At 51.0% G+C, this 25,005-nt stretch overlaps 1 protein-coding gene and 1 pseudogene across 2 annotated transcripts in view; both read right to left on the bottom strand.

Annotated features, from left to right (window-relative positions):
* Positions 1-25,005, bottom strand: part of LOC140430276 (colorectal mutant cancer protein pseudogene) — a 183,653-nt pseudogene that overhangs the window by 35,462 nt on the left and 123,186 nt on the right.
* LOC140384404 (uncharacterized) overlaps positions 17,902-25,005 on the bottom strand; it is a 109,775-nt gene continuing 102,671 nt past the window's right edge. For both annotated transcript variants that reach the window (XM_072466079.1, XM_072466080.1), the window contains one exon: positions 17,902-17,967. The gene's annotated coding sequence lies outside the window, so the exon portion shown is untranslated. The remainder of the gene's footprint in view (positions 17,968-25,005) is intronic.

The following is a 25,005-nucleotide window of genomic DNA, read 5'->3' as shown; positions in this document are numbered from 1 at the left end:
ATGAAACTCACCCGCCATGTTCTTCAAGCATCCAGCCACGGAACCCCACAACAAATCTCAAAGAAGAGGGGTTGTCCCTTAACCAACAACCAAGAAACATTAAAGCAAAAATGCAGAGAGAACCAACACCTTCTCATACTTCCTCCAGAGTTCAATGCGCTCTCTCTCCTGCCAGTTCATTGTCTCTTAAAAACTCTGTTGCCTCCTCTGGTGTCCCAAAATAAGTCACCCAAAGGCGGGCCGGGTACAGCATCCCAAACTTCACCCCCTTCTTGAAGAGAGCAGCCTGACTCGGTTAAACCTGGCTCTCCTCTTGGCCAGTTCTGCTCCAAAGGTCCTGGTCCACCAGGAGTTCATTACCTTCCCAGATGCACCTCCTCATCTGCCTGGCCCACCCCAAAATCTTCTCCTTGTTCAGGAATCTGTGGAGCCTCATCACCATCTCCCTCGGCGACTCATTCGCTTGCGGCTTCCTCATCAGCGCCCTATACGCCCAGTCGACCTCCAGAGGCCAGCATTTTGGCTACATATGAGCCAGCGTCTGCTGCTTCGATGCCCTCTTGCATCCCAACGGTTCTTCAATTTTGTCTCCATGAGTGGTTCTCCAGATCCTCCACCTTCTCCTTAGCCGCTTCTGGGTATTCCGCATCATCCCGATCTCGGCCTCCAACGAGGTAAGCTGCTCCTCCTGCTCCCCCACCTCCTCCTCCACTTTCTGGATCGCTTGGCTCTGGGTTTCTAGCCTCTGCTCCACCCAATTGATCCCCGCTTTTAGCGGTTCTACCACCTTAGCCAGGTCTTCCTGAGTTTCCCTCCCCTGCTGGCTGAACTTCTCATTCAGGAAGTCCACCAGCTGCTCCGTAGACCACTGGGCTGGTAGGGCTGACCCTTTACCCTGTGTCATCTTCACCTGTGGCGCACAAAGAATTTCTTGCTCCACCAGCTCCTTCGTTCTTGACCCACTTCTGGTCCGTGAATCCATCCACCTTCACCACCAGTGGAGCTTTACTTTCCTCCACCATTTCTACACCTTTTTCACCGAAACATCCGCCCAGCAAATGGGGAAAAGGACCGAAAGAAACGCCTCGAGCAGAAGCTGCCAAATGTGTGACCATTTACTCCATGACCGCCACCGGACGTCCCGCTCCCTGCTTCCTCAAAACTACGTGCATATCTTTGTATCATCTGCAAACTTAGCAACAGTGCCCTCAGTTCCTTCTTCCAGATCATTAATATACATTGCGAAAAGTTGTGGTCATCCACAAATGCACTGTGCTGAGTGGTTAGCACTGCTGCCTCACAGCGCAAGGGACCGGGTGCTGGTTTCAGCATCAGATAAACGGAACAGGGGTGGGGTCAGGGGATGTTACAGAGGTGGAAATAGGCAACCTTAGCAATGGTGCAGAAATATGGTCAGAAGCTCATCTCGCTGTAAAATATGACACCAAAGTTGTGAAAAGTCTGGTTGAGCCTCAAACATTTGCCAAGGAGAGAAGTGGAATTGGTGGGTATCGAATAGATTTTGAGGACGGGACTGAATACACTGACTTTTGTTTTTGCAACATTGAGGTGGAGGACATTTCTGCTCTGCCTCGAGAACCAGAGATACAGGTTTAAAGTAATTTAAAGTAATTGGAAAAAGAAGCAATAGAGGCTTGAGAAATATCACGCAGCGATTGCTTAGGATGGGGAATGCACTGCCTGAAACTGTGACAAAGGCAGGTTCAACTGCGACTTCCATAAAGAAATTGGGTCATTATTTGAAAAGGAAACATTTGCAGAGCTAAGGAAGTGGCATCTGGCGAATTGTTCCTTCGGAATGCCTACACAGACATGATGCTGAATGGCCTCCTCCTGTGCCATCACCATTCTGTGTTTCTATCATTCTATCCAAAACACAGAATATATTATTTACAAAGCTGGTCAACACCTCTCCACTTTTAAACAGTGATAGGAGTACAGGCTGATTATTGGTGGATTAAGAGGACAAAGGATAGAAAAGGCCAAATATGTAACTGTCTAGAACAGACTAAAATGTAAAGTATCCACTTCAAAACTCATTATTGTTTCAACGGTTTTTGCATATAATAACCCAAATAATGATCTTACTCAGGAAAATTGAGCAACAGAGCTGATTTTACACAGTGAATATTTATACATCAGATTCGTACAGTTTTCATTTGTCGTTGGCTGAAATAGCACTAAAAAAAGCAGAGGGTTGCACATAGGAACAACCCTTAAAGGGCTGTACTCCAAACTTGAACAGGCACAGCCATGTAAAGCACATGAATTGAATGTGTTATTTTGCTACCAAAGCTGAATAATGTGCCTTTAAGGATGTATCCACTCATTAGAACCCATAATTGTAATTGTTACACAAGGTTTTGACCAATCCGATTACCCTAACATTAGAGCAAAGTCTGTTCTGTAGAAGGGTCAAAATGGACTCGGAACGTTAACTCTGTCTCTCTCTCTCTCCACAGATGCTGCCAGACTTGCTGAGTTTATCTAGCATTTTCTTCTTTTTATTTTACATTCATACTGCTTCACTTCAGATTCAAGCTGTCTCGTGACAACCAATTTGCACGCCATGGGTTTGCTTTTGAGGACCTTAATCTTGCAATCCAAGATTGCAGAGGAAAGGGTGCTAGCACCAAGATAATAATAATAAATGCATTTTAATAAGTTGTACAAAATCGGCAGGAAGGTAAGCCAATGAAGATCAGTCCTCAGCTTCTTCCGCAGTGTAGTGTTCTACGGCAAGATAACGTCTATATTTACAGTCAAGATGTTTATCTGGTGCATTTGAGACCTCTTGACATTCCTGAGTCCAACATGATCTCATAGTAGAAGAATATCTTCATGGTGTCATGATATAAAATCAAGCATTCTTATACTTGACGCTTTGCTAACTTGGATTTTCTGTGGAAACAAAATAAAATAAAATAATCATTATTGAATAAATTAATTTTAGCATCCAAATAATGTCACACCGGTCAGAGATAAAGGGGGCAGTTGATTACAGCCAGGAACAGGGGAATTTATAATCGGAAACCAAGAAACGCCTGACCAGCTAAGTACATACTTTGGTCTGTCTTCACAAAGGGGGACAGAAATAACAGACCAGAAATGTTGTGCAACACAGGTTTAGTGAGAGGGAGGAAATGAAAGAAATCAGTATTAGTAGGGAAATGGTGCTGGGGAAATTGAATGAAATGAAAATCGCTTATTGTCACAAGTAGGCTTCAATGAAGTTACTGTGAAAAGCCCCTAGTCGCCACATTCCGGCACCTGTTCGGGGAGGCTGTTACGGGAATTGAACCATGCTGCTGGCCTGCCTTGGTCTGCTTTCAAAGCCAGCGATTTAGCATTGGAGGCCAAAAAATCCACAAGGTTTGATAATCTACATCCCAGAGTACTTAAGGAAGTGGCCCTAGAAATAGTGAACACATTCGTGGTCACCTTCCAAGATTCTTTAGACTCTGGAGTAGTTTCTACGGATTGAGGCGGCGAAAGATGGGAGGAGGAACTGGCATTGGAGATAGGGGGAGGACTCTGGATCGAAGCTCTGCACAGGGTAAATTCCACTTCATCATGTGCAGGGCTGAACCTAACGCAGCTAAAGGTGGTGCACGGGACACACCGAACCAGAACACGGATGAGCGGGTTCTTCCCGGAGGTGACGGAGAAGAGCGAGTGGTATCAGGGGGGTCTGGCTAATCACACCCAAATGTTCTGGTCCTGCCCCAAACTCTTCAGGTTGCCTTCTTCGAGGCAATATCCAGAGTGGTAGGAGTGAAGATGGAGCCATTAGTGGCAGTCTTCGGGGTATAGGAGCACCCAGAGCTCTTTGTGGGGAGGGAGGGCGATACCGTGGCATTGGTCTCCCTGGTTGCCCGGTCGCGACTCCTGCTTGGATGGAGTTCGACAGTGCCACCCAAGGCCTCATAGAACATAGAACATAGAACGATACAGCGCAGTACAGGCCCTTCGGCCCACGATGCTGCACCGAAACAAAAGCCATCTAACCTACACTATGCCATTATCATCCATATGCTTATCCAATAAACTTTTAAATGCCCTCAATGTTGGCGAGTTCACTACTGTTGCAGGTAGGGCATCCCACGGCCTCACCACTCTTTGCATAAAGAACCTACCTCTGACCTCTGTCCTATATCTATTACCCCTCAGTTTAAAGCTATGTCCCCTCGTGCCAGCCATTTCCATCCGCGGGAGAAGGCTCTCACTGTCCACCCTATCTAACCCCCTGATCATTTTGTATGCCTCTATTAAGTCTCCTCTTAACCTTCTTCTCTCCAACGAAAACAACCTCAAGTCCATCAGCCTTTCCTCATAAGATTTTCCCTCCATACCAGGCAACATCCTGGTAAATCTCCTCTGCACCCGCTCCAAAGCCTCCACGTCCTTCCTATAATGCGGTGACCAGAACTGTACGCAATACTCCAAATGCGGCCGTGCCAGAGTTTTGTACTCGCTCAGACTGGATCTCCGACCTAGCGGAGTTTCTAAAACTTGAAAAAATAAAATGTGCCATCAGGATCAGAGGGTGACTTCCACCACACATGTCAACAATTCAAACTCCCAAACTCCCAAGATTGCATTTCCCCCTTTACCCTCCATCCTCACCTCACAAACCTAGTCCTCCCATCCCTCTCTCATTGAGACCTGCCAGCATGTCCCTGACAACTCCGCACCCTCCCCCCACACCCGCCCACCCCGACCCCCAGTCGGCAACTTACCTCGGTATCTAGTTCTAACAACAATCTCATGGCACGCTGCTGAGAGCTGCCGGCCAATGAAATAGCTGGTAGCGCTCTGAGTCATGACTTCCTGTCTCTGAGGGGGTGTTGGGGGGTGTGTAGAGAATCCAGCCTCCTGCCTATTCATGGTCAAAATGAGCATGGGGCTGCCGTTCTTCTACCCACTGACCTTTAGCTGGGGAAAGAGGGTGGGAACCATGGCATCCTGTAAAATGCAGCTATTTTTGTTTTCTTCCTCCAGAGAAGCTGCACAATGTCATTGACAGGAAAGTTTCCTGGCTGCCCCCTCTAGCCCTCTCACAACGGATTTTCCTGCGGTGGAGGTGGCTCACTATTGGCTGCTGACGGGATTTTCCACTCGTCCTGAAATCAATGGCAATTTGCATGTGGCAGGACTGGAAAATCTCACCTGAGGGAAGGGCTGGAAAATCCCATCCAAATGACATGCACGGCGAAGCAGCTCTTATTCAAAAACAGTTACTTGCAAAACCGTAATATTGTGAAATATTAGAATGGGAGCAAAGAATCAAAAAAAGATGTTGGGTTGCCTCTTCCACTGCCATCATGACCTCATTGCAAATGCATTGGACACATCTCTCCCTCCTCTCGCCACTGTTCCTTGCCTACCTTGCTGGTTCCATTATCTTCTCTTCTCCCTGATCTCACTGTTAGCCCTCACCCTTTCCTCTTTCATCTCCCCTTTCCTTTACTGTTACAATAATAGAACCATAGAATCTCTACCGTGCATGAGTGTGGTAGTCACCACTAGTGGCATATTATATGTATTACGGCATTGCCCATATATTAAGGGTACAACGGTAAGCCGCTGCCTGCTGGATCCGCCCAGTAGGCGGCGTATAAATGTGCGTGCTCTCCGATGCTGCAGCCATTCTGGTTCCAGCTACAGGAGGCACAACATCTTGCTCAATAAACCCTCGATTGTTTCACTATCCTCGTCTTTGTAGTAATTGATGGTGCATCAATTTATTGAGCAAGATTTTTTAAATGATGGATCTCCGCATCAAGCCTGATCGCCTGCAGCTGTGCCCTCAAGCAGCCAACGCTACGTCCGCCTTTGACCACTGGCGAGCCTGCTTCAAAAGCTACCTCAGAACAGCCGCTGAAGAACTCTCGGACTCGTAGAAGCTCCAAGTCCTCTATTCACGGGTGGGCCCTGACATTTTTCCCCTCATTCGGGATGCGCCCACCTACTCCGAAGTGATGGAGCTCCTGAAGGGACATTACGTTCGACCAGTGGATCAAGTATACGCCAGGCACCTCCTGGCCATGAGACAGCAACTCCCCGGAGAGTCTCTGGATGATTTCTGGCGTGCCCTGCACATCCTAGGTAGGAACTGCGACTGCCAGGCAGTTTCGGCAGTCCAGCACACCAAACTTTTAATTAGAGACGCTTACGTCATGGGCATGAAGTCTGCGTACATCCGCCAGCGGCTATTGGAAGGGGCCAAGCTTGATCTTGCAGGAACTAGGCAGCTCGCTAATTCGTTAGAAGTGGCCTCCCGTAAACGTTCAGTCCTACGCCCCCGACCGCGCGGCACCCTCGTGGGCATCGTGGGCCCCACCATCTGCCGACTCCAGCTCACCGCAAGCCTGCGCCGCGCGGCAGCCAGCCAACTCTGGGGGGGCGCAAGTGTTATTTTTGCAGGCAAACCAAACACCCCAGGCAGTGCTGCTCGGCGCGGAGCACGACCTGCAACGGGTGTGGGAAGAAAGGACACTTCGCTGCTGTTTCCAGGCCCTGCATTCCTACACCCCACCATGTGCGACCCAGGGGCGCCGCCATCTTCAACACTGCAAGCCACGTGCTGCCCGTGGGTGCCGCCATCTTTGATGCCGCCTGCCATGTGCGCGCGCCGCCATCTTTGGCACCATTTTGGAGGGCGCCTCAGGTCCCCCGCTCGTCTGGCTGTTCATCGCCTGCCGCTACCTCCGCCACCGCTGACCAGCCCGGGACCTCCCAGCATCTGCCGCAGCTCGCCTCTATCACCCTGGATCAGTCCCGGCCCCGCAACCTCGCGACCGTGACGACAACGGTGAAGATCGATGGGCACGAGCCGATCTGCCTCTTTGACTCCGGGAGCACCGGGAGCTTCATCTACCCCACTACGGTAAGGCGCTGCTCCCTCCCGGTACACCCCGTCACCCAGAAAATCTCCCTGGACTCCAGATCCCATTCCGTGGAAATCCGGGGGTACTGCATCGCGGCCATCACTGTCCAAGGCGTAGAGTTCAGCAACTTCCGGCTCTACGTCCTCCCCCACCTTTGCACTGCCCTGTTACTTGGCCTGGATTTTCAGTGCCACCTCCAAAGCGTAACTTTAAAATTCGGTGGACCTCTACACCCCCCTCACCGTCTGCGGCCTCACGCCCCTTAAGGTCGATCCACCTTCCCTGTTTGTGAACCTCACCCTGGATTTCAAACCCGTCGCCACTAGGAGCAGACGGTACAGTGCCCAGGACAGGACCTTCATCAGGTCGGAGGTCCAACGGCTTCTGCGGGAAGGGGTCATTGAGGCCAGCAACAGCCCCTGGAGAGCTCAAGTGGTGGTAGTGAAGACTGGGGAGAAGCACAGGATGGTCATTGACTACAGTCAGACCATCAATCGGTACACGCAACTCGACACGTACCCCCTCCCACGCATATCTGACATGGTCAATCAGATTGCGAGTCTTTTCCACAGTGGACTTGAAGTCCGCCTACCACCAGCTCCCCATCTGCCCGGAGGACCGCCAATACACTGCGTTCGAAGTAGATGGCCGCCTCTATCACTTCCTTAGGGTTCCCGTCGGCGTCACTAATGTGGTCTCGGTCTTCCAGTGAGTGATGGACCGAATGGTTGACCGGTATGGACTACGGGCCACCTTCCCGTACCTAGATAATATCACCATCTGCGGCCACAATCAGCAGGACCACGACGCAAACCTCCAAAAATTCCTCCAGACCGCCAAACTCCTTAATCTCACATACAATAAGGAGAAATGCATGTTCCGCACCAACCGCTTAGCCATCCTTGGCTATGTAGTGGAAAATGGAGTCCGAGGGCCCGACCCCGACCGCATCCTGGAACTCCCTCTCCCCCACTGCCTCAAGGCCCTGAAACGATGCCTGGGGTTTTTCTCCTATTACGCCCAGTGGGTCCCTAATTATGCGGACAAGGCCCGCCCACCCATTCAGTCCACAGTTTTCCCCCTGGCGGCTAAGGCCCGCCAGGCCTTCAACCGCATCAAGGCAGACATCGCCAAGGCCACGTTGCACGCGGTCGACGAGTCCCTCCTCTTTCAGGTCGAGAGCGATGCATCGGACGTAGCTCTGGCCGCCACCCTCAACCAGGTGGGCAGGCACGTGGCCTTCTTTTCCCGCACCCTCCATGCCTCCGAAATTCGGCACTCCTCTGTCGAAAAGGAGGCCCAAGCCATTGTGGAAGCTGTGCGACATTGGAGGCATTACCTGGCCGGCAGGAGATTCACTCTCCTCACTGACCAACGGTCGGTTGCCTTTATGTTTAATAATACACAGCACGCCAAGATCAAAATGACAAGATCTTGAGGTGGAGGATCGAGCACTCCACTTATAATTGTGAGATCTTGTATCACCCGGGTAAGCTCAACGAGCCCCTTGATGCCCTATCCTGCGGTACGTGTGCCAGCGCACAAGTGGACCGACTCCGGGCTCTCCACTATGACCTCTGCCATCCGGGGGTCACCCAGTTCTTCCATTTTATCAAGGCCCGCAACCTGCCCTATTCCATTGAGGAGGTCAGGACCATCACCAGAGACTGCCAAGTCTGCGCAGAGTGCAAGCCGCAATTCTACCGGCCAGATCGAGTGCACCTGGTGAAGGCCTCTCGCCCCTTTGAGCGCCTCAACGTGGACTTCAAAGGGCCTCTGGACCGCAATATGTACTTTCTGAACGTGATTGATGTGTACTCCCGGTTTCCTTTCGCCATCCTGTGCCCCGATATGACTTCTGCCACGGTAATCAAAGCCCTGCACAGCATCTTCACTCTGTTCGGTTTCCCCACCTATATCCACAGCGATCGGGGATCCTCTTTCATGAGCGATGAGCTGCGTCAGTTGCTGCTCAGCAAGAGCATCGCCTTGAGTAGGACGACCAGCTACAACCCCCGGGGAAACGGGCAGGTGGAGAGGAAGAACGGGACGGTCTGGAAGGCCGTCCTGCTGGTCCTGCAGTCCAAAAATCTCCCAGTCTCCCGCTGGCAGAAGGACCTCCCCGAAGCGCTCCACTCCATCCAATCGCTCCTCTGCACCGTGACTAATGAGACCCCAGGAGGTCCACCTCCGGGGTCTCGTTCCCAACATGGCTGACAGTTCCTGGACCCGTCCTCCTCCGGAAGCATGTGCGGAACCATAAGCGGGACCTGGAACCAGCTGGATCCCCCCCCCCCCACGACCCACGACTTGACACCACCATCCCCCCACCCGCCCGGTTGCCTCATTCACCCCTGCGTCACTCACCCTCCCTCCAGCGAACCTCACCGCAGCCCCCACCCCAGCAGGATCCGTCCTCCCACTGGATCCACTCAGGAGTGACAAAGACGAGGACAACACGCTCCCGGAGTCGCATGTGACCAAGTCGGCGCCTACATCACCACCAGGACTGAGGCGATCGCAGAGGAGGGTCAAGGCCCCCGACAGAATTAACTTGTAATCTTTTCCACCACCCCCGCCGGACTCCTTTTTAACAGGGGGTGAATGTGGTAGTCACCACTAGTGGCATATTATATGTATTACAGCACTGCCCGTATATTAAGGGTACAACGGTAAATCCCTGCCTACTGGCTCCACCCAGCAGGCGGCGTATAAATGTGTGTGCTCTCCGATGCTGCAGCCATTCTGGTTCCAGCTACAGGAGGTACAACATCTTGTTCAATAAAGCCTCGATTGTTCCACTATTTTCGTCTTTGTGGTAATTGACGGTGCATCAATGAGCAGGTGCATTGAGTCTGCACCAACCTTCTGAGAGAGTACCCTACCCAGGCACACGCCCCTGCCCTATCCCCGAAATCCCACCTTATTCTGTACATCACTGGACACAAAGGGGCAATTTTAGTATGGCCAATCTACCTAACCTGCACATCTTTGGACAGTGGGAGGAAACCGGAGCACCCGGAGGAAACCCACGCACACACGGGGAGGATGTGCAGACTCCGCACAGACAGTGACCCAAGTCCAGAATTTTACCTGGGTCTCTGGCGCTATGAGACAGCTGTGCGAACCACTGTGCCACCGTGTCACCCTTACCCTTTCATATTAGTCCCCTGTTTCAATTCCAGGCATTCAGTCTACAGCATTATTCAAGTGGATTTAGTCAGCAAGGCGTCCAATCAAACCCAATGGGGTGGAAGGTAAAGGTGACAGACCACATTTTCACAGTAAAAGGCAGGTTCTTTTTTTGCCAGAATGCTCACATCTACTAGTCTGGAGTTTGTCAAAAGGGAACTTAATTTGTTCTCAATATATAGTGGACGTCAACGACAGTAAAAGCGGCGCCGCACCAGGACTAATTCAACAACCGTTAAGGGGCTTGCACAAGCACCATGTGGAACACAATCGATTCCAATGAGAAGTGATGCCGGATTCACCGGGTTCGAGATTGACACTCCAGAGGCTGACAAGCTGCACCTGCGAATACACACTTCACTCCCCACGCACACCATCCCAGCCAGCGAAATGGCACCAAGACGAGCGGCACAAAGTTTACTGATGTGGAACTGTAGGCACTGTGGAGGAGAAGTGGGCGACCCTGATTCGGGGGTGGGATGGAGGCTGCCAGCTGCCATCATTCGCCAGGCCTGGGCACAGGTAGCTGAGGTCATCAGCACCTCGGGCAACTCTACCAGGACCGGCCAGCAGTGCCGAAGGAAATTGCACAACCTCTTCAGGGCGGCCAGGGTGAGCAGGCAGCAGTGTGCCCACAGCACCAACCCCTGTCCCACACGTCCGTAACAAATCCCCCTCACCCCACTCGCCCACCAGGAGAAGGCTGCGCACAACCACTGAGAGTAGGATAAGACTGGAGGGAGGCCGCCAGAACTGTGGCCCCTCAACACAGTGGAACAGAGGGCACTGGATGTAGTCGGAGGGCCCGAGCAAAGGGCAGTCGTCGAGGCGGAGGCCAGCATCAGGCGAGGAAGTGAGACCCCACTGCATTGCGGTTCCCCATGACATGTGTGTCACCCGTCACCACCAACCCCCCCCCCCACCCCCCCACCCCTCCCATCCCCCCCCCACCACCCCCCCCCCCCACCACCCCCACCCCCTCCCCCACCACCCCCCCCCCCCCCACCAAACCGCCCCCAACCCCACCACCGCACTGCAATTTGTCTTGTGTCTTGCAGGAGCTGCTGGTGATAAGGCGGGCCCATCTGTCATCCCCCGCTCCCAGCCACAGCCAGAACCCCGTGTGTTAACCAGCGACGGTGATGTGACCGACTCAGATGGTAGCCCTCGACCTGCATCCCGAGACACCCCAGGAGCTCGAGTCCGGGAAAGACACCGACTTCCTGTCACATCTGTCTCCAACACCCTCCACCATCCCAGAGACACTCACCTCGGTTAGGCACTGTCGTGCTATGTAATTTGGAATAACACAAGCTGCCACTTGGTGCAGTTTTGAGTAAAAGATGCTCCAGACTTTGAAGTGAGTTCAATGTGTTTTATTGAACTTTCAGCACAGTTCTCAATGAGTTCGACTCTCTTCTAATCTAAATGTAGTAACTCAGTCTAACTGAACCAGCCTTGCTCTAAGCCACGTGCTGGGGTGTGATACTGAGGATACACCCTGTCTCACTCTGTAGATGTTGGTCTGTGGAAAGAGGCGGGATTTGAGGGCCTCATCCCTTTTATAGTGAGATACCACACCAGAGTGTCCTGACTGCTCATTGGTCGTGTCCTATTCTATGTGTTCATTAGCTGCATGTTTGCATATCATGACAGGTATCAAGACCAGAAGTAGGCAATTCAGCCCTCTGAGCCTGCTCCACCATTGAATCAGACCACAGCTGTTCTCTTCCCGGTCTCAAATCCACCTTACTGCCTGTTGCCCATTTCCCTTTAACCCATTTATAAAATCAGAAATATGTCTATCTCCTTCTTGAAACCACATGATTTAGATTCCACAGCAGTATGGGCAGCTAGATCCACAAATTCTCCACCCTCTGCAAGAAGTAGTTCCTCCTCATCTCAGTTTTAAATCTACCAACTGCCAACCTATATCTGTGAACTCTCGTTCTAGAATGAATGCTTTAGTTTGATGATCCTTCATTGGAGCAGATGGGTTGTCCCGACCAGAATCATTGGCTGGGTTTTGTACCCCCACCTACTTCCAGGATCTTCCAGTTCCGTCGAATGACAATGGACGTTTGGATGGCCGGCCGCATGCCCCGCCGTGGTGGGAGCCACTGGAATTCCCCGGCCATTAACTCTGTTTCTCACCAGAGATGCTGTCCGACCTGCTGAGTTTTGTAGCATTTTCTTTCTTTCATTTCAGATTTCCAGCCTCTGCATTACTTTGCTTTTGTATTTGCATTCTTTTGACCTGCTATTGGTGGGATAATGCTGTACAAAACACAAACACTTTGCAAAGTGCCTCTCCAATTCTATCGCTATCCTAGATTCTCCTCCGTGATGCTGTACCAACTGTTCAAGTGATGAAAAGTTTGGAAAACCCCTCTCCTGGTGAAATCCACACTGAGATTATTTGTGTGTTTATTGTGACAGAATATATGACAGCCCAGCGATAAGAATGGGAATAATGTACTCGACATAGATACTTACCTCTTTCAACGTGACAAATTGTCTTCTCAACTGCTCGGCCACTGTCATCTTCACTCTCTTTTAGCTTCGATTGTTCTGAAATAATTATGAGACCAAATATATTAGCCAGCACACAAACTCACCTCAACCAATAGCATTTGGATCCTGAATATGATCATTTTTTTTATCAGCAGACCTTCCTGGATTTCTGTTTAACTTTCTTTTACGAAGGATGTTTGACAGCACTTCAACAAAACACTTGTCTCAGCACTTTCACTGCCCTCGTACAATGAAACAGAACCAAACATCTAGGGCGGGATTCTCCGTCCCATCTCACCAGTTTTCTGGTGCGGTGCGCTCCTGCCAATGTCAGGATTTTCCGTCCCGCCAGCAGGCTGTGGTAAACTACTGTGTTCCTATATTAAGGGTTGTACGGTAGAACCTACACTACAGGTTCACCTGGGCCCCAGCATGCTAGCTCCGCCCAGGAGCTGGGTTATAAATATGCGTGGCCTTCAGCTCGCAGCCATTTCGTCAGCTGCTGTAGGAGGCCGCACTTCAAATACTAATAAAGCCTCAGTTTGAATTCAACTTCGTCTCCAGCCAAATTGATCGTGCCTCAATTTATTAGTATCTGATTCAGAAGATGGACCTCCGGATTAAACCAGATCGACTGCAGCTGGATCCACACGCAAGCGATGCCAGAAAGGACTTCCAGCACTGGCTAGCTTGTTTTGAAGCGTATATCAACACGGCGCCGACCCCTATTCCAGAAGCTCAGAAGATTCAAATCTTGTACTCCAGACTGAGCTCTAAAATCTTCCCGCTGATTCAGGATGTGCCCAATTACGCTGATGCTATGACTCGACTCAAAGAGAATTATGAGCAGAAGACGAACACGCTCTTTGCCAGACACGCGCTCGCAATGCGTACTCAACTACCTGGTGAGTCAATCGAGGACTTCTGGAGGGCCCTGATCCCACTAGTTCGGGACTGTGACTGCCAGGACGTCTCACTACCCGACGATCAACTACGACTCACATCCATGGTAATCGACCAGTCCAGACCACACACTCTGACCAACACATCCACCAGCGTGAAAGTCAACGGCCACGTGACCTCCTGCCTACTGGACTCCGGGAGCACCAAGAGCTTTGTACATCCAAATACGGTAAGGCGCCCTTATATATGGTACAGTGCCCTTCAGGTACACCCTACCAATCAAAGTATCTCCCTGGCCTCCAGATCCCATCGCGCAGTGATCTGTGGGTACTGTACGGTCACGCGTAGAGTTCCACGGTTTTCGCCTCTATGTCCTCCCTAACCTCTGCGCTGCACTTATCCTTGGCCTGGATTTTCAGTGCAACCTCCAGAGCCTGACCCTTAAATTCAGCGGACCCTTACCACCCCTCACTGTGTGCGGCCTCGCGACCCTAAAGGTCGATCCTCCTTCCCTCTTTGCCAATCTAACCCCAGATTGCAAACCCGTCGCCTCCAGGAGCAGACGGTACAGCACCCAGGATAAGACCTTCATCAGCTCTGAGGTCCAGTGGTTGCTTCAGGAGGGAGTCATCGAGGCCAGCAACAGCCTCTGGAGAGCTCAAGTGGTAGTGGTTAAGTCTGGGGAGAAAAATCGAATGGTCGTGGACTACAGCCAGACCATCAACAGGTACACGCAGCTCGACGCGTACCCCTTCCCACGCATATCTGACATGGTTAACCAGATTGCACAGTACCGGATCTTCTCAACGGTGGACCTGAAATCTGCTTACCACCAGCTCCCCATCCGTAAATCGGACCAGCCTTCGAGGCAGACAGCCGGCTATATCACTTCCTTCGGGGTCCTCTTCAGCGTCACCAATGGGGTTTCGGTCTTGCAAAGGGCGATGGACCGAATGGTCACCGGTACCCCTTGCGGGCCACGTTTCCGTACCTGGACAATGTGACCATCTGCGGCCATGATCAGCAGGACCACGACGCCAACCTGGCTAAATTTCTCTGCACCGCCACTCTCCTCAACCTCACGTATAACAAGGAGAAGTGTGTGTTCCGTACAAACCGCTTAGCCATCCTCGGCTACGTGGTCCAGAACGGAGTTCTGGGGCCCGATCCCGGCCGCATGCGCCCCCTCATGGAGCTTCCCCTCCCCCACTGCCCCAAGGCCCTCAAACGCTGCCTGGGGTTCTTCTCGTATTACGCTCAGTGGGTCCCAAACTATGCGGACAAGGCCCGCCCACTCATACAGTCCACTCATTTCCCCCTGACGGCAGAGGCCCAACAGGCCTTCGCCCGAATCAGAGCTGATATTGCCAAAGCTGGAATGCACGCTGTAGATGAAACACTTCCTTTCCAAGTAGAAAGCGACGCATCGAACGTCGCCCTTGCCGCCACCCTCAACCAGGCAGGCAGGCCCGTGGCATTCTTTTCCTGCACCCTCCATGCCTCCGAAATTCGGCACTCATCCGTCGAAAAGGAGGCCCAGGCGATCGTTGAGGCTGTGCGACATTGGAGGCATTACCTGGCCGGCAGGAGATTCACTCTCCTCACTGACCAATGGTCGGTAGCGTTCATGTTCAACAACACACAGCGGGGCAAGATCAAAAATGGCAAAATCTTGGGGTGGAGAATCGAGCTCTCCACCTATAACTACGAGATTAAGTATCGCCCTGGCAAACTCAACGAGCCCCCAGACGCCCTATCCCGAGGTACATGTGCCAGCGCACAGGTAGACCGACTCCGGACCCTGCACGACAGCCTTTGTCACCCAGGGATCACTCGGTTGTACCACTTCATTAAGGCACAAAGTTTGCCCTGCTCCGTTGAGAAAGTAAGGAAGATCACCAAGGACTGCCAGGTCTGTGCGGAGTGCAAACTGCACTTCTACAGGCCGGACCGCGCACACCTGGTGAAGGCCTCAGCGTCGATTTCAAAGGCCCCCTCCCCTCCTCCGACCGACACACGTATTTCCTCAGTGTGATCGATGAATAGTCCCGTTTTCCCTTCGCCATCCCATGCCCCGACATGACGTCTGCCACCGTCATTAAAGCCCTTAATTCTATCTTCACTCTGTTCGGCTTCCCCGCCTACATCCACAGTGACAAGGGTTCCTCATTCATGAGTGATGAGCTACGTCAGTTCCTGCTCAGCAGGGGTATCGCCTCCAGCAGAACGACGAGCTACAACCCCTGGGGAAACGGACAGGTAGAAAGGGAGAATGGGACGGTATGGAGGGCCGTCCAGCTGGCCCTAGGATCCAGAAATCTCCCGGCCCCCCGTTGGCAAGAGGTCCGCCCTGATGCACTACATTCCATTCGCTCATTACTTTGCACTGCTACTAACAGTACACCGCCTGAACGTCTTTTTGCCTTCCCCAGGAAGTCCACATCCGGGGTGGACCGGATGACCAGAGACATTTTTTTTTCACTGTTCTGTAAATACTAAAGATTGCGATTTGTATATAGTTATCCACCACCCCCGCTGGACGCAATTTTAACAGGGGGTGAATGTGGTAAACCACTGTGTTTCTATATTAAGGGTTATATGGTAGAACCTGCACTACAGGTTCACCTGGGCCCCTGCATGCTAGCTCCGCCCAGGAGCCGGGTTATAAATATGCGTGGCCTTCAGCTCGCAGCCATTTCGTCAGCTGCTGTCGAGGCCACACTTCAGACACTAATAAAGCCTCAGTTTGAATTCAACTTCGTCTCCAGCCAAATTGATCATGCCTCACCGGCTAATGGGATTTCCCATTGTCGGGAAATCCCTGGGCGTGGGTGCTCTGCCGGCACAATGGACACACCCAACAGTGGAGAATCCAGCCCCTGGTTATTCTGCATTTAAAGTGAAAACTGTCTTCACAGCTCACCGATAAGAATGGTAATTATAGCCGGGATTCTCCGACCCTGAGCCGGGTCCGAGAATCCGCGGAAGGAGGCGCGAATCACACACCGCCGCCCCGACGCTGGCTGCCCTATTTTCTGCCGCCGTTTTTCAGGGAACGGCGGGATTCCCGCCGCGCCGGTCGGGTTCCGTTGACAGCAGCCCCTCGGCAATGCTCCGGGCCCCGATTGGCCAAGTGGCCGTAAGGATTTGGCCAGTCCCGCCGGTGTGAATTACTCACCTCACGCACGGCGGGACCTGGCAGGTAAGTGTGTGGGGGAGGCCTTGTGGGGGGAATGCGGGGGGTTCTGACCCCAGGTGGCCTGGCCCGCGATCGGGGCCCACCGAACTGCAGGCGGGCTGGTTCCATGGGGGGCCTTCTTTCCTCCACGCCGAGCCCCTGTACGGCTCCGCCATATTGCCCAGGGGCCGGCGGGGAGAAGGGACTCCCCACGCATGTGCGGAAATACGCCGGCCTGTTCGCGAATGCACAAGATCACGCTGGTCGTCCGGGCATGCGCGAACTCGCGCCGGTCCTTCGGCGCCGGCTGGAGTTGCGGGTTCCACTCCGGCGGCAACCTTGCCCCCTAGGAATGTGAGAATTCCTTACTTTAGGGGGCTGTTGACGCCGGAGTCATGGGCGCCGGTTTTCCCGCCGGCGTGGGGGTCACAGCCCCATTTTCAGTGAATCCCGCCCAATAGGTACTTACCTCTTTCAACTTGACAAATTGGGCGTTATTCTCCAACCCCCCGCCCGGTTGGAGAATCGCCGGGGGCTGCCGTGAATCCCGCCCCCGCCGGTTGCCGAAGTCTCCGGTACCGGATATTCGGCGGGGGCGGGAATTGGGCCGCGCCGGTTGGCGGGCCCCCCCGCTCAAATCTACGGCCCGAATGGGCCGAAGTCCCGCCAATAAATTGCTTGTCCCGCCGGCGTAAATGAAAGTACCTATTTACCGGCGGGACAAGGCGGCGTGGGTGGGCCCCGGGGTCCTGGGGGGGAGGGGGGGGGCGCGGGGCGATCTGACCCCGGGGGGGTGCCCCCACGGTGGCCTGGCACGCGATCGGGGCCCACCGATCCACGGGCGGGCCTGCGCCGTGGGGGCACTCTTTCCCTTCCGCCTCCGCAACAGTCTCCACCATGGCGGAGGCGGAAGAGACCCTCTCCACTGCGCATGTGCGGGAAACTGTCAGCGGCCGCTGACGCTCCCGCGCATGTGCCGCCCCTACATGTCATTTCCACGCCAGCTGGCGGGGCAACAAAGGCCGTTTCCGCCAGCTGGCGGTGCGGAAATCCCTCCGGCACCGGCCTAGCCCCTCAACCCTCAATGTTGGGGCTCGGCCTCCAAAGATGCGGAGCATTCCGTACCTTTGGGGCGGCGCGATGCCCGTCTGATTGGCGCCGTTTTGGGCGCCAGTCGGCGGACATCGCGCCGTTTGGGGAGAATTTCGCCCATTGTCTTCTCAACTGCTCGGCCACTGTCATCTTCACTCTCTTTCAGCTTCGATTGTTCTGGAATAATAATGAGACCAAATATATTAGCCAGCACGCAAACTCATCTCAATCAATAGCATTTGGATCCTGAATGAGATAATTTTTTATCAGCAGATCTTTTTAGATTTCAGTTTAACTTCCTTTCACAAAGGATGATTGACAGCACTTCAACAAAACATTTGTCTCAGCACTTTCACTGCCCTAGTAGAATGAAGCAGAACCAAACATCTGGGGCGGGATTCTCTGTCCCGTCTCACCAGTTTTCTGGTGTGGATCGCCCCCGCCGGTGGTGGGATTCTCCGCCCCGCCAGCCGACTAATGGGATTTCCCATTGTGGGTAGCCCCACACCGTCGGGAAGTCCCTGGGCATGGGTGCTTTGCCGGCACAATGGACACTCCCGACAGAGGAGAATCCAGCCCCTGGTTATTCTGCATTTAAAGTGAAAACTGTCTTCATAATTATTAGCAATTATTTTCCAGCTGTTCCGTTATGTTCAATATTTGTATAAAATGTGCAGAATGTCACCTGAAATTTTTAAAAGCAACAGAAAGAGCAGCAGAAGCAGAACCGGTGGTTCGTTGGTCTCGGGGTATGATTCCCGTTTTGGGTGTTATAATGGAGGGCTTGCGAAAGGTGCCGTGTTCAAATCCTGGATGAACTCTCGCCTCTTTACTGTTTTCATTAAAACGACGGAGGTTGCGGGGTGAACTGTTAGAGGTCTACAAGATTATGAGGGGCATGGCGAGAGTGGATGGGCAGGCACTCTTGCCCAGGGTGGAGGGGCCAATCACCAGTGGCATAGGTTTGAGGTCCGTGGGACAAAATTTAGAGGAGATGTGCGAGGCAGGTTTTTTACACAGAGGGTGGTGGGTGCCTGAAACACGTTACCAGGGGAAGTTGTGGAAGCATTAACGGCGTTCAAAAGGCATCTTGACAAATACATGGATAGGATGGGTGTAGAAGAATATGGCACAAGAAGTGTCGAGGAATTTGGCAAAGGCAGCTGTCATGGCCGTACAGTCTTGGAGGGCCGAAGGCCTGTTTCTGTGCTACATTGTTCTTTGTTCTTATTTCAGAGAAAGCAATTAGATTAGTTTCTTCAAACTTGTATAATGATGATACTGAGAGGGTTTAAGGGATACAGCAAGATTCACCACAATGAAGCCAATAATTATCAGCCTGTCGCCAGAGGCTGATAGCTTGAGGGGCGCCACTTCACATGAAGCATGGTTGACCAGTAGTCTCTCCCAGTCTACCCACATGCCATTGGCATGTTGGAACAATTTTGTAGGTTGCTACTCAACATGTATAACCGCGTTATGAATGCATCTTCCTTCCCCATTAAGTCCTTGCATGGGACCCAAATCCGGAGCTGCTGGATCAGAGGGAGAGACACTACATACTACACCACAAAATTTCATTTTACCGTAGTACTGATGGAAAGTAACATTTCAAGCTATCTTTATGTTGCTGCCATGAAATTTCAGCTCAAACCGCCCACCATGAGGTGCACACATACTGACGAATGTGATATAAAATAGTTACTTCAGAGATATTAGTTAATGTAATGTAGAGATAGGGCAGTCTAATCCTGGTGAGTTCACAGACAAAGGATTTCAGACCGCATGGCAAAGCAAGGAAGAGGTGTGTCCACCAAAGGAGGAGAAAAGGATGCTGGGTAATAGGGGCCAGAGGAAGGGATTGGAAGTGAGCCAATTAGAGTGTATGGATAGGTCAGGAGGGGTATAGGATGACCTATGGGAATCGTGTATGTGAAACTTGATGCCATTTGAATGTATTAGTAGAGACCTCTTTGTTCTACAGACTCACTTGATTCCAGAGGTGTACGAAGCAAGATGTGCTTTGTGCCGCTGTGAACTGAGTCAGGCTTGCAAGTCAAATAAAATAACTAATGCTGTACCTGCAAATCCATCTCGACTTTTATTGAGGCCAGACTGACGGGTAAAGAAATTTGGGATTAGTCATTTGGTGCCGAAAACCCTGGATTTCTCAAGACGGTTCTGACCAACTGCGAAGTCAGAATTAGACTGATTATGAACAGGAGGATGGGAAAAAGGGGCCCACAATGTACAGTTGGAAAATGACCGCGCATTGATTTTTCCCCTCTTCTTATCGTCTGATTAGTCTGGTCACTCGCGGTTGGTACGGACAGATCGTCTCGACGAAATCAAAAGTCAGTCTGGGGATTAGAAATTTAATTGATGGGATTTCATATTGTTTATTCGGCTTGGGTTAGGTTTTGGGTTGATGGTACATCTAAAACGATGATTCAATTCCAAGTATAAGTGTTTTTATGGCTGATGTGACTTCAGTAGATGGAGGTTCAGTTAAGTAAGTGTTTTTATGGCTGATGTGACTTCAGTAGATGGAGGTTCAGTTAAGGAAGTGTTTTTAGGGCTGATGTGACTTCAGTAGATGAAGGTTCAGTTCAATAAGTGTTTTTAAATCTGAAGATGATTGAATTCCATGTGTGAGTGTTTTAAATCTATAGTTGATTCAGCTAAAATTGTACCCTTGGACTGTAGTGGCGAAAAATGCAGTTCTGAGGACTAGTTGAGATTATGGGGAATTCCTTGGATAGCACAAATGATCCAGGCATGCCACTGCAAATATTATGCGATATGTATCCGGATAAAGCAAAAGATTTCAGGAAAATGTCAGCAACGTTAAGGAGTAAAATGGGGGATAAATGGCCACTAGGGGGCACCAAAGACCTAGAGATTATTAAGAACATTCAGGGACACATCTGGAAAAAGAGTCAAAGTATGAAAGCAAAAGAATTAATTGGATTATGGAGACAATATTGTCAAGAGGAAAGAGATAAGATCATGTTATCAAGTTGGCAGGACAATGCCCTTAAAATGGGAATTCCAATTAGTGAACAGGGTAACCAAAAAACATTACAGGTCTTGAAAAAGGAATGTGCATTCAAAATCGCGCAAGTAAAGACAGGAAAGGCTCGGGTCAAACAAAAGATGGGCTACGTAGTTCAATGGCTGGCCTTGAATTGACAGAAAATGATCAATTCGATGATTTAAAAATGTCAGTAAAAGTTCCGACTGCACCTGTAGCATTGTCTGCACTAATTCCAGAACCACCAGAGTATAATAATTTATATCCAGTCACTGCTCCCCAGATTCCAATCATGCCAGTAACTCCAGCCCTTTTGGTTGATAGCGTGGGTCCCGATTTACCATCTTCACGATCAGTAGGGGAAGAGGAGTTCTGTTCCGCAAGCCCAGTTAGCTCTAGGACCAGATCTCGGACAGCGAGAGAAGGGCTTGATTCTAACCAGAAACAATTAAGCTACCACCTAAATCCCTCCAGACCAAGGGGAAACCGCAAATTTCGAGAACAAAGGGAGATGCCACAGATGATTTTGAAGAGAAAGAACTCCCTCTAGTGACAGGGAGGGACGTCGAAGTCTTGGAAGAACCAGAGGAAATAGCTAGAGTGCCCCCTGGTGAGACTCGGAGACAGTTGCCGATTAGGAAGATACCAAAGCTGGATGCGGTGACTGCCGGGGTGCAGCCCACGATAGACGTTTACTTCCCATGGACACCCAGTGAGATGATAGCTATTATGGCTACAATCCCAGATAGAAAAAATCTCCTGCTGCTTTCGTGGATTCCTTGAGAACTACCATCTCAATTTATCACGCTGATTCTAGGGACCTTTAGGCCCTAGTCCAGCAGGTTTTAACCCCAGCAGAGTACCGCAATTATCTTGATCACTTGAATTATGCTAGCCACGCCGCACTTCAGCAAGCCCATGCGTTAGACGACGATAGACGGACACAGATCCTGAATGCGTTGAATAGCACATTTCAAAAGCCCATAAATATTTCTGCTATCTTAGACCTAAAACCTAAGAAGATTGAAGAGCCAGAGGAAGTTCTGGAGCGTTTTAATGAAATCTACACTGGGCAGTCAGGCGACTTGCCATATCAAAATGGTCAGAATTCCCCTCAATATTGTGCTATGTTAATGCATTGCCTACCACCTTCTGTGGCTACTGCTGTGAAATGTAATAACATGAATTGGACAGAGAACGACCCTTCCCAGATGGCAAGGGCAGTCATATTTTATTGGAAGGAGGGTGTAGGCCAGGAAGGAGGCTCAGTTACAAAGGTTAAGACTGAGTATGTAATGAAAAAGGATGATCTGCGACCCCAACAAGCGGCAGAAATGGTAGCTTACCAGCTGGAGCCCCAATATTGTGACTTTGGGTGGGTGGATCAGCGAGGGGGAGGATATCAAACCCACCCAAAGGGACCCTCAGCTCCTTTTTATGGCCCACCGTATGCATCAACAGCTTTACAACCGCCGCCCCCTCTGAGGGGCCATTGGTCTACTGGGAGACGAGGACGGGGCAGATATAGAGGGAGCAATGCATGTTATAATTGCGGCCGTGCAGATCACTGGCAACAGGAATGCCCCTTTAAAAGACAGGCAGCAGAAGGAGATTATCCGACCCAAAGGAGGGGGTACCCACCAAGGGGAGGACAGACGAGATACACTGACTTCTCCCAGGCAAACCCTTTCCCAACACAGGATTGACTAGCTAATTTAGTCATAAGGACTCTCCAATCGGACAGGGAACCTATTATCTCTCTTCAGATAGGAGATCAACATCACTCATTTGTAATCGACACTGGAGCAGCCATGTCTTCTGTGCAATCAGAACTTCGACTACCATTATCCGACCACACGCAGCAATTGTCGGGGTTCCAAGGACAGGTGTGTGAGTATCCTATTTCTGAACCTGTGACAGTCACTTACGAGAATAAGTCTGCAGATCATCAGTTTGTAGTGACTACTGGATTGGACTGTAACTTGTTGGCTCGAGATTTACTGTGTACCTTCCAGCTACAGCTAGAGTGCGGAGACGCGGGGGTAACGGTTAAATCATGGAGGATGAGACAACAGTGCTATATTTCTATCACCCCCCCAGTGGTGGACGTTAGACATTGAACATTCACTGCATCACGTTACCCTGGCCTATGACAGAACCGGACAAAACAGGGAGTTGGAGGACAAATACCGGCCATTAATTGGGACCGAATGGCCAGTCAAGGTTACAGCCACAGTCACGGGAAAAGAAGGTACAGCCGATTTTGTTACAATATCACCACATTTATGGCCACAGTCAGCTTCGGTAAGCCCTCATATTACACGTCAGGTCCACGACCAGTACCATGCCAGGGATCTGGGGCAAATGGTAAGGAGGGCAGTGGATCATTCGGATCCAACAGAGTACGCACTTCAAGTCATGCCGGACGGCACTGCCATAAAATATTTTGAGGTCCCTGAAACAATTAACACTCGACTGCAGCATCACTGGGGACATGATGTTTTGGAATATGTCAATCCACAGGTCTGGGCGGAATACCCATCACAAGTGGGAAAGACAAATGTTACACCTATTAAGGTAACGATTAAGGATCATGTAAAGCTACCTTCCATTCGGCAATACCCCCTGAAATCCCAAGCTGCTCCGTCTATAGACAAATTAATTCAAGAGCTGTTGCAACAGGGTATTTTGGTCCCTTGCCAATCAGAATGTAACACCCCCATACTTGCTGTGCCTAAACCAGCCAAACCAGACCAGTATCGATTAGTACAGGATTTACGTTCAATCAATGCCATCGCACAGCCGTTACATGCTCTCGTCCCTAACCCTGCCCACATACTGGCTCAAATTCCAGCTCAAGCCCGGGTCTTCGCCATAATTGACCTTCAGCACGCCTTCTTTGCCCTCCCACTTGCAACTGAAAGCCAATATTTGTTTGCCTTCACTTACAATGGACAGCAGTATACCTGGACCCGACTGCCACAGGGGTTCGTCAACTCACCTACACTCTTCACCAGATGTCTGCAGACCCAACTCCAGGCCTTGACATTGGAGCATGGTTCCACTCTAGTGCAGTATGTAGATGACATATTGGTAGCAAGTCCTGACGAGCCCAGTAATAGGGATGATGTGATCCAATTAGTAAACCACCTATCCTCGTTGGGTTATGTTGTCTCACAAGCAAAGGTCTTGGTGGCTCAGAGAAAGGTTAAGTTCTTAGGAGTTTTACTTACAGCCACAGAAAGAAGTCTCCAACCCAGTAGGATTGAACCACTATGCCAATTCCCCGCCCCTACAATAGCCAAGGAGGTCCGTCATTGGCTGGGTATGGTGAATTATTGCCGGCAGTGGATACCAAACATCGCTGTCTATACAAAGCTGCTGACGCCTTACACTAGTGAAGAGGGGAACTTTACTCTCACCACCGAGGCACTCGAGGCCTTCCGTTGCCTGAAGCAGGCCTTGTTACAAGCACCGGCCCTCGGGAGGCCCTTGTACGACCGACCATTCCAGATATACTGTACTGTTCTGGAAGGATGTTCAACAGCGGTACTCACCCAGCAACATGGGGACAAGCACCGGCCCGTAGCATATTACTCTTCCAAACTCAACCCAGTGGCGTTGGGCCACCCTGTTTGCACCCAGATCTTGGCAGCGATATACAATAGTTTGCAGGCTGCTGCCAATATAACTCTCCAACAGGATATTACGGTATATAGCTCCCACTTGGTAATCGCACTATTGGGGCAATTTCAAACTCAACATCTTACCGCAGCTCGTCAGAATAGGTATGAGATATACCTTTTGAACCATCCACGTCTGACATTTAAATACTGTACCACTATCAATCCAGCCTGTTTTCTTAGCGGTCCCCCTGTCCATGAGGACGCACCTGGTCACGACTGTTTAGCCTTGATTCAGGAAACTACCACAATAAGGGACGATCTGAGTGATATTCCGTTAGAACAACCTGACATGATTATGTATGTTGATGGCAGTGCATTAGCAAGCCCCACTGGCCGGAGATTGTCCGGTTATGCAATCGTAGAACAAGATGGTCTGATTCTAGAAGCGGCAGCTTTCCAGACCCCTTATTCAGCTCAACAAGCCGAACTTTTTGCCCTCACCCGTGCATGTATACTTGGGGTAGATCGTCGGGTAGATATTTACACTGACTCCCG

Source organism: Scyliorhinus torazame, chromosome 10, assembly GCF_047496885.1.
Source record: "Scyliorhinus torazame isolate Kashiwa2021f chromosome 10, sScyTor2.1, whole genome shotgun sequence".
NCBI lineage: Eukaryota > Metazoa > Chordata > Chondrichthyes > Carcharhiniformes > Scyliorhinidae > Scyliorhinus > Scyliorhinus torazame.
The sequence above is the reverse complement of the archived record's forward strand: the minus strand, read 5'-3'. Positions and strand labels throughout refer to the sequence as shown.